Here is a 10,277-nt window from a genome sequence, read left to right on the forward strand (position 1 = left end):
GGAGTTTAGTGGGAGTGAATCAAAGGAGATGTTGCATTAAAATGACCAGTTTATATAATTTTACACAAGAATTTGAACAGCCTTTGTAACAAATAATGGATATTCTTCATAGAATACCTGAGAGAAAATCTAAGAAACTTTATACAATTTTATTTTTATTAGCTAATGTTAAGTTGCATTTACAGTCCTACAGATGCTACTACTGAACTTTGTGAACATTGTTACAAGGGCAGAGTTCAAAAGCAGACATTTTGTGAAAACCAAAAGCCCCCTGTTGTCATAGTATAAGAAATTAATGTATTCTGCTGAAACAGTTTCTTTTATTAAAAAAAAAAAAATTGTATTACTTCAAGTGTTTATATGTTTTTCTAAGACTATATTTTTTTAAAATGTTTGCTGGTGATCAAAATTGAATCGCAGGGTGGAACAAACTTCTGCAACAGAATAAATCTTGAACTCTGTGATAGTGAAGCAGCTGTGCCTTTTGTCAGAACTAAATTCACATGGACATGTTTGACTACCCAAAGAAACGTTGCATCCGGAACATGGTCATTCAGACTTCTCTGCAGTGCCATGGAGGTAAATTCCCTTTCTATTGCTTTCATTGCTTTCATTGAATTACTGCCTTATTAGACAAGTTCAGATGTCCTCTGATGCTGAGTATCTTAAGGACTTAAATTTATATCTACTGAGAATGGAGATCATCAATGAGTTTCACATAGCTTTCAAAAAGAGCCTGTTCTGTTACCTACATCAATTACAAATGTGACTGATGGACAGAAGTAAATCTTCCAGTATATTCACCTACTCATGAGCATGTGTTACAAGCTGTTTATTGAACAAAGTTCTTTGTATTCCTGCACTTCAGCTGTTGAGAAGGACAACACTACTCAAATTAGCATAGCATCTGTCGGGTTGTGCAAAACCCTACATACTTTTATTTTTGTCATAGAGCTGCCTGCAAACTGCTGATTTTATTTGCATATAAAAACATGACAAGCATTGTTTCACAAAGTAGTGATATTTTTAATTTTGATTTGTATCCTGCCTGTGTGAATTCTGTGTGTGCAAATGAGTTAGTGAAGCATGCTAAATTAAGAAACAGATATGCTAAATATAAATATACAGAATTCACAGAAATGCAGTGGTTATGCCCAGGTCTGATAGGACAAATCACTATTTTCTGTTTTGCCAACAATGGAAGGTGGCACATTTTTTGCTTTTGCCATAGAAGCATCTAGCAACAGTGCATTCAGAGCCATCCAAAGAGTGAGGCCACCTCCACAAGCTGGGAGCAAATTCCTGAGAGACACTGCCAGAAGCACATACCTGTTTGGTATGTTTGTTGTTTGTTCTGCTCCTAGCGGTCCAATACAAGTAAGAGAGTGCAAGGAAGATGATGTATTGTAAGGTGATGCATTGTAACTTGTGAATTGCAGTGAGCAGCCACAGCACACACTGAAATTTGGTTTATAAGAAGCCTTTTATAACTAATCAGATAATTCAAATGTTTTGAGTGTGGAAAGATGCAGTTTGCTTCCAAGGCATTTGATATTTTTCTGCTTACTGTATTTTTTATGCAATAGCTGGCATCCAGTGAAGAAAATGGGAACTGAATCTTCTGAGGCTATTTTAGTAATATTTATGTCTCAATTTTATCTGTAAAATAAATAATTCAATCCCGTATGCTAGGTTTTGTGTTGTTTCTAGTAGATAGTTTGGAAAGATACAGTAAGATTCATGAGCAGCAATTTCAAGCTATGAAAAATTATTGGTTTATAAAAGTCTATATTTACATTTTGCCAGGTATAAGTATCGAATTATCATCAACATCACAGAATTACTGATGTTTAAAAATGCATTTTAAAATGAAACTTACCAAATAACGTAGAACACTTATTTGCTTTCCTAAACATTGAAGAATTTTAAGAAGTGTCACTGGAAGGCACAATGCTACTTTTCTGTGTACACATCTTTAACCCTTTAGGGATGAAAAGAATTCTCAATCTACCTTTAGGAGAAAGTGATTAGTAGCAGCTTCTCATGCACTATATTTAAAATAATGTTATTTCTAAGAAAGTGTGCAAAATTTGAAAAACATGTAAGTAAACTCAGTATTTGGAAACACTTATGACATATTTCTTTTGGTATACGGATTGCTGATATTCCAGTGTTCCAGGACAGAGGGTGACTCCCACCTCATTCGTATGAGGCTGGGCTTTGCAGAGGGATTCCTCTGAAAATCCTTGAAGAGAAATTAAATAAATATTTTTAAATAAACACAGGCTGTTTGTAAAGCCAATAACTTCCCTTTCCGTCATTTCTAAAGATCACCATGTGACATTAAGTGTTCTAACTGCGATACTGATCTGCAAGTCTGATTTGCACAGTCTAGATCTGATTTCAGTCTCACTATGGGTTTGTGCTGTTGCATTACTTCACTCTCCTGATATCACTGAAATGACACACAGATTACATCAGATTATGCCAGTAAGTGAAACCAAATGGTTGGTCAGCTTCTGCTCACAAGTGATAGTGCTGTGAACCTAGGAATGATCCATTATAACCCTCTTTTGATTTACAAGAGTGTTGTCTTGTCATTAATGTATCTTTTTCATACATGTACATATGAGAGATCTAAAAGTTGGTGTTGTAGCTGATCTTCTGTGATTTTAATCCTACTTCTTTTCCATTATTAAGCTTTTACTAGTTGTGAACTGCTAACCTGCAAGTATTGTTATCAACCTATTAATTTTTTCTTGTGCAATATGAATACTTTTTTAATCTTTGAGATTTATTTGATAAATTAACACCAGAGGTCTTTTTAGGTTACCAGATGGACCAACAGTTTCAGGGATGTAGGTTTAGTTTTATCTCCAGAGAAGTTTCACATTTTTCCTGCCATAAAATATTCCATTGTTCACAGGTGGAAGAGAATTTAATACAGGGTCGTGGGTGATCACAGATAATCTGAACAGGCATAAAACTATGCATAAGGGTTGAATCTGTGTGTGGAGCTCATTGTAACAGGTTCTGCTTCAAATGTTGCAGCTTGGCAAGAGCCAGGCTGAGTTCTGCTTAGTCTAAATGGGTAAAGACTGTCCAGGAGCCTGAATGGTGGTGTCTTCCACAAAGGAAGGAGCCCTCCCAGATGTTCTTGCTCTTCGTTGGGTCTCTTATAGAAAGATATCTGCTATTCTCTGGAAGTTACAGTCTGTCTTCTACAACCAAGTTCAATTTTCCTTCCCTAGGATAGCTGAACAACATTTGGATGGGGAACAAGCAAGACAAAGTAGTAATATAAATACATTTCAAAGATACGACCTAAAAAAGACCTGATGGGATGATTAATCTACCAGGAACATTCATATAAACAATATAACTTGTTCAGGACAGGTAAACAACAGAAAAGGACGTAGGTGTTACTTTATGTGTAGGTGTCACTTGCTCTGAGGTGAAAAATAAAGAGGGATATAGGCTGCCTCATAGTTCCTGAGTAATATTTAAAGGAGAAAAAGTGCAGATGTTCTGATGGGACTCATAGAGAGCCACTTATGAAGAAATCATAAGAATTCTTCACTTATGAAGAAATCATGTAATGAGTCTTTTCTGAGCAGAATTTTCCACACCCCAGTACTCAGTGCCACCATCATACTTCGATTACAAAAATTTCTATATTGCAGAAGGAATACAGCTGCTCTCAGGCAGTCTGGTTAATTTTTGAAAAGATTTAGCGGAATTTTTTTGGCATAGAGGTTGGAGGAAGCAAAGAGAGATTACATTTTCAGATTTGATCCTCATATTTTGGTAAAGTCTGAAGCAAGAAGTAACAATTAAAAAGAATCAAGTATTTCATGAGCGATTATGAAGCAGCAGAATTCAGACAAACAGGAAAAGCTGCAATGTGCTTCAGCAGAGCAGATTATAGAAATTCAGAGAACTAGTAAGTGAGATCTGTGAGTAAGTGAATTCTGAGAGAAAGTTAAGCATAGTAGGCAGTTCTTTAAAGGAACTATGTTAAATGCAAGTTTATGCAAAACTATGCAAAAGAAACTATGCAAAATTACGAGTTATGACAGCGCGGAGGAAGGATAGGAGCTGTAGATCACTCACCAAGGAAAAGATTTTTAGCAAAGATGAATGGATGAACATTTGAGGCCAAATAGAGAAAGTCAAAACCGGAGAGTGAGACCATATGATGCACAGGTGATGTTTCCGTCTCAGCACGTTAGTTAGAGGAAGGTAAGGAAAGACGTGGTCCACTTCTCTGCAGAGGGAAGGTTACTGGCAAACAGCGCCTGGAAAGCTGGTAGGTTTAGTTCCATTTTTGTTTCACCCAAAAGGTCAGTTGCAGCCAGATGGTATCACAAAACTGGCACCCATGACAAAAAAAGCAAGAACTACCTTGAAAATGGAAAGAAGACATTTAAAGTAATGCAAGTAAACTAAATATTTTCTCATCAGCTAATCCACAAAGACACCCCATCCATAAAAGGGTAGGAAGAGTGCCTATCTTTAAAAATAAATAGAAGATAGGGGTTAAAATCACAAGTCAGGGAGTTAATTTCAATTCCTGTAGAAACCATAGGAGAAATCATTAACACATTCATTATGGACATTTAAAAAACAATACATAAAGAGAAAGGACTGGTCAATAAAAACATATAAAGTCAAAATAATTCCTTTCTATCATGGGGTAACACTTCATGTGGATACAGAAAAGTAGTTGATGTCACATTTTGATTTTACTGAGTATCCAGACATGGTCTCCTAGAACACATACTGTCTTAAATAAGCTAGGAACTAGACAAAAATGTTACATGGAAAAGAAATCAAACTACAGCAATATATCGAGTATGGTTTTTTTTCAGGGATCTGTCCTTGTTATGGAATTAGTTGATATTTTCTTTAATGGTTTTGCTAATGGAAAAATGAGTGCTTTTATTATATTTGTAACTGTTACTTGGTTAAGAGGAAATGCAGGCGGAGGATTAAAACTCAAAATACTCATGACAATTTAGAGAAAATATCTTAGACAAACCAGGATGTAAATCAATAAGGTGAAGTATGTAACTCTATGCTTAGAAAACAATGACCGTCCACTCACACACAGGCACAAGAGTACTTGTGTAGCTGGGATTTTTTCAGAAAGAGGGAGGAGTTTGCTGATGATCATGAGATAAATAGGAGCTGGTAAGGCCACGAAGCTTAAAAAAAACACTTGCCATCTTGCATTGTGATGATAATCCTGGAGGAACAGAAACCAGTTTCTATCTCCCTAGCCCTCCCTGCCTGACCGGGTATGACCCAATCTCCAACTGTCCCTTGGTATTAGGCATTGGTGAGCTCTTGTGACACCCCAGACTGTAGGTATCCTCATGAGAAAACTTTGCATTTAACTAATAAATTCCAAAACATTTTACCTTAAAAATGCTAAGTCAATGGTAAATATGCCATCCTATATTTATGCAGTAGCTTATTCCTGCCTGGGAGTGGTAGCATCCTGTAACTGGACTACTGAGCAGCAACACCACTGGTATGTGTGACACAGAGGGCTTTAGAATTGGGTTCTAAAAAAATTTTCTGAAAAGTACACATCATTTTGTAAAAAGTGTATAATTTAATTTTTAGAATCACCTAAAACATTTCATAGGAAGTTTGATCTTTTTCTTTTTAAGACTTGTTCTTCAGCAGTTAATTACCCTCACCCTCCAAAGCTATATTCATTACCCAGAGCTTCCCTTCAAGTAGTTTTGTTAGCTATTTCCTGCCTCAAAGACTATTCCTAGGTATTTCAGCCCCCAGAACACTACCACGGCTGAATGTTATTTTAAGGTAGAGGTTGGAAGAACTGATGACAGAGAGCGTCAAAGAGCAATTCAATAACAGATAGCTGAACTGTCACTGGGGCAGACTGCTCCAAACTCCAGCAAACCCTTTCACCAGGTACAAGCACTTAAAAAATATGAGAGATTTTGAAGGATCCTGGTACTGCCATTTCCCATCTATATCATAGCAACAGACGTGAGATAAGCTTTCACAGTACTGCTGATAACTAGAGGTTTACTGTACCACACCAGACTGGCACATGTTCTGTTTGCAAAATACAAAGTGCAGTCAATCTTTTCAGGAAAATTTTAAAGTTATTTATGAATTCCATTAGAATTATTTTGGATTTCCTTTCCTCCTCTCAAAAAGATGGTTTAGTTGCAGTGCAGGTAAACAAGTCAGTCTCTAAAGGGGAAATACAGAAGTGTCATAATGATAGAACGCACTTCTGGTATATAACCGAGTCACTGTATAATGCATCACTTTATACATCCCTGACTTTATAAGTCAGTGCTCAGGCCTACTGCAGAAATGGATCTGGGTTCTAATACTGAGGAACTAAGGCCTTATAAACGGATTTTACATGAATAAATCACATTAAATCCTCGTTTCAAGTCTCTAGCTGATGTCATGCCTTTGGGAATAAATGTGTATTTGATAGGAAAATGAGAAATACATTCTCTGGCAAACTACTCTTTTCTGTTATTATTATCATATTAGATCTGGAAGCATTCGGAAGCTGCATAACAGGTTGGGATGTTAAATTAACCAGAGATTATGGATTAGTCGGCAGATGAAATTGTTTCACGAATGGTTGTCACGTGGCCCTGAAATTTAAGGTAATGTCGAACTGTGTAGTCAGTATATCTAAAAGACATTTATAAATCACTGTTTCTAAAGGAAGTAGATGATGTAATAACCTTTTCTTCTTGATTTTGATATTCTGTTTGTAGAAGGGGAATTAGGAGCATCCAGTCACTATATGAAAGTCACTGAGAAACTCTATCACTTTGTCACAACTGTGAAAGTCCACGTATTGCTTCAGCATGTCCTGGGAAGCAGCAGACCCTGACCTCCAGGAATATGCGACCTGCCAGGCTGACCACTTTGATGTGAAGTCCTTGTAATGAACTTGATGCTTAGGGCTAACATAAAGGTTTGTGCAACAGGCCTGAATCTTACTTCTGTTCTTTCTCCTAGTGTGTTTCTGTGCATATCTTCAACTAGAAGGATAATTAATAATTGGATGCTCTGCATACAACTACATGAATTTGCTCAAGGAAAAAACTACACTAACATGTTTTTACATTTTTGAGACAGGTTGCAAATAGCCAAAACCAATAGAAAGTAATATGTTGTTATTCCAGTGATGATGAAAATTACAATAACAATTCCATTTGTCAGGGAGGTCTGATTATGTCCTTTAGATGAAGATGAATAAGAATTTAAGTTACACCTTTTGTTAAATAGAGAAATGTAATTATTGTGTTTTCTGGTTTAGGAGGACAGATGGAGTATAAAATAGATCAAGTGAAAGAGGCTTGATCACAAATTTGTAACAATAACTTAAAAGTCAGATTCCAGCCTGCAAGTAAAAGCCATGTGATACAAGTAAATCATAGCCGTGTGGTGCATTTGAGCTAGATATTGGATATAAAATAGCAATTAAATGGCTGGAAAGCAGCTGCTTGCCTGTCTATAAGACATCTGGCTTTTCTCCTAAGGTCAGGAAGAACTTGCTGCTACGTTCAACTGTTCTGTTTCAGGGACTTGTTTTATTTTCCAACATAAAGTGTAAGTGCAATTTGACACAAAGCAATTTCCCCTTTTAAATTGCTTATAATGTTTTGGGGTTTTTTTATACCTACTATAGAAAACTGCTTCTCCTGCCACCCTTTTATGCCGTCTTTCCTATTTGCCCCTAATCTACTGATCAGGCTGGTTTGATCATTATATTTGGCATAGATTCCCTGCATTTAAAAGGCCAAATACTTTGCCTTAATAGTGCTTTTTATTGTTTAACAGAGGATAGGGAAAGATTGTGTTAACTGTTGTTTTATAAGCTGAGTACAGCCATCTGAATGCTGTGGAGTCAGGAGTATTTGTAGCTATCATTGTGCGCATTACACTACCTGTCAGGACTGTCTCCAGGTGCTCTGTACCAGCCTCAGCCATAAGGCACTTTTCTTTATAGCTTTGCGGATTTCTCACTCTCCTTATGAACGCTAACTGTTGAGAAAGACGACATGAAGGCATTCATTTGTCTGAGGTACACACAGTACAACAAAGCTATAGCTCACAAGCTAAAATTCTTCTTCCTTTTGAAAGGAATATAGGAAACATGATTTCCTTTTTAATATGAGATTAATGGAATTCACTTCTGTCTGTCTGCAAACCACTGAGGTAGCTGAAAAGTCAAGAAGCCTTCCACTTCAATTTTCTGTTTTCCTTTTCCTGTTTTCAAATGTTTCATGGAGCACCCACTGACAGAAAATGAAGCTGAACCTAAAGATCACTCTTTAATGCTTGTTTGTTCTGGATTAATTAGTATATACAGGTTAAGTTTTCTTGCAAATTTTTAGGAGATACCTGAGGTATAATACAGAATTCTGTTTATCCATATAAAAATCAAACTAGTTTTTTTGTGTTCAGAGTTTTTTCTTTCTTTCATAAAAAGATTATGGGAAAAACACTGCTACATGCAGTTCTTGTAACACAGAATGGACCATTTTGGAGTGGAGTGAGTAACAGAGCTCTTGACCAACGAATAGCTACACATGTGCATGAGCACGTGCCCACACTCTTGTGCATACATGCATGTGTGCACCTAAAATAGTATTTACAGAAGTGGAAACTCAGCCATTGTTGTCTACTGATGATTTTTTTACCCCAAGACGAGGTCTTTTAGGCTTACTATCCACTGCTGTGTTACAAGGTTTGTTTTAACTACAACACAGATAAGCAGACTATGCACTTGCAAAGCAATACCCTGGGGATGTACCACAGAACATGCACCAAACTCACTTTTAGCAATGCTAAAATGAAGACCATTGCAGACTTTACTATATTCATTCTAAAGTTATTTCTTTAAATTTTCCATTAAGTTGTAATAGCAAATGAATTCACAGACTGACATAACAGGTTATATAAGGAGCTACCCAACTAAGTTATATTAGTCTATAGAGTTCCTTCAGAGTGAGAGAAAAGATGTAACTATAGCAGAAATTGTTGCTCCTTTTATAGTATTTATTCTGAAGCATGTTTAGTTTAGAAAGTCTCTCCTTGATTGTGGTGTGATGGGAGGAGTTTTCACAGTGGACAGCTAATTATAATCAAAACCATCATGCATTTTAGCTAAGAAATAGGCATGTTCAAGTAGTTTTGAAGAATGTGTATACCCTTTTGTCCTTTAAAAATACATACTCTGATTTGGCAGGGCACATTTGTGGTGTCTCTGTGGTAGATTTTCTGTTAAATTTATTTTAATACTCCTATTCTTAAGAAAATAAGCTAGATAAATTGGTTTGAGACATTCATTAAAGCCTACTCCAAAATATGTTTTATATGAAAAATGGCTTTGCTACTGAGAATGATTGGTATGTCAAGAATTTCATTTCAGGCAACATTTTTGTTATTAGAACAAGCTTGTGTTGTCTACACAGGGGTTTTGTTCAGAAAGATATAATGCAAGATAGGAAAAAAGCATCCTTCCAGTGTTCTTATCTACTATGCAATACTTCCATTGTAAGCATAGATAATAACAATTTTAATATTTTTTTCATTTCCTTGGGTGCTGCTTCTTACTCACATCTTATAATGGTGCTCATGATTTTACTGCTACTTCTCTAGGGGCTAAAAAAATAATCAAAGAGCTTGTTTTTCACTGAGCAGTGTACTTGTTTATTGAAACCTTAGAATTTGATGCCTTAAAGGTGATCTTTTAAATCCCTTTTGCCTTTTTGTATTTCCTGTGTAAAATACAAAGGCTATCCCATTAAAACATGCTTTCCTCATTGTTTTCTGCATCATTAAAACTTGACAGGCCAATTTCTCTCCTGTTTCCTTTTGAAAAAATAACAGTTTCTGAAAAGAAGGGAAGGAGGAAGGACTGAAGACAGTCACAGCCTTTGGTAACATCACCATGCTAGTCCTCTCAAACTGCCTCGAGAGCCAAATCATCCATAAATGCGGAGGAAAAGGAGGAACCAATTAAAGCCATAAGAAACAAAACAGACTAATAGTTTATTCCATAGGTTTATGTGATTTCTGTTTTCTTTTTTCTTGTTTATATCCTGTCCCATCCTTGCCCTTCTGAAGACATTATTATTTCTCTCTTTTTTTGGTACACTGATAACTGTGTTTTAAAATTCTCTCAAATTAATACAACTCTGCAGGGATCAACTGTGTAGGACCATAGGTTCCTCTGGGTAGCACATATATTTTTCTCT

The 10,277-nt window shown here is 36.2% G+C and overlaps 1 long non-coding RNA gene across 1 annotated transcript; it reads left to right on the forward strand.

Annotated features, from left to right (window-relative positions):
- Window positions 1-433: 433 nt before the first annotated feature.
- LOC128851764 (uncharacterized) lies at window positions 434-9,785 on the forward strand. The gene is made up of 3 exons (XR_008449196.1): window positions 434-579; window positions 6,550-6,668; window positions 6,783-9,785. It is a non-coding gene; the product is annotated as an uncharacterized LOC128851764 (long non-coding RNA).
- Window positions 9,786-10,277: the final 492 nt, after the last annotated feature.

Source organism: Cuculus canorus, chromosome 3 (assembly GCF_017976375.1).
Source record: "Cuculus canorus isolate bCucCan1 chromosome 3, bCucCan1.pri, whole genome shotgun sequence".
Lineage (NCBI taxonomy): Eukaryota > Metazoa > Chordata > Aves > Cuculiformes > Cuculidae > Cuculus > Cuculus canorus.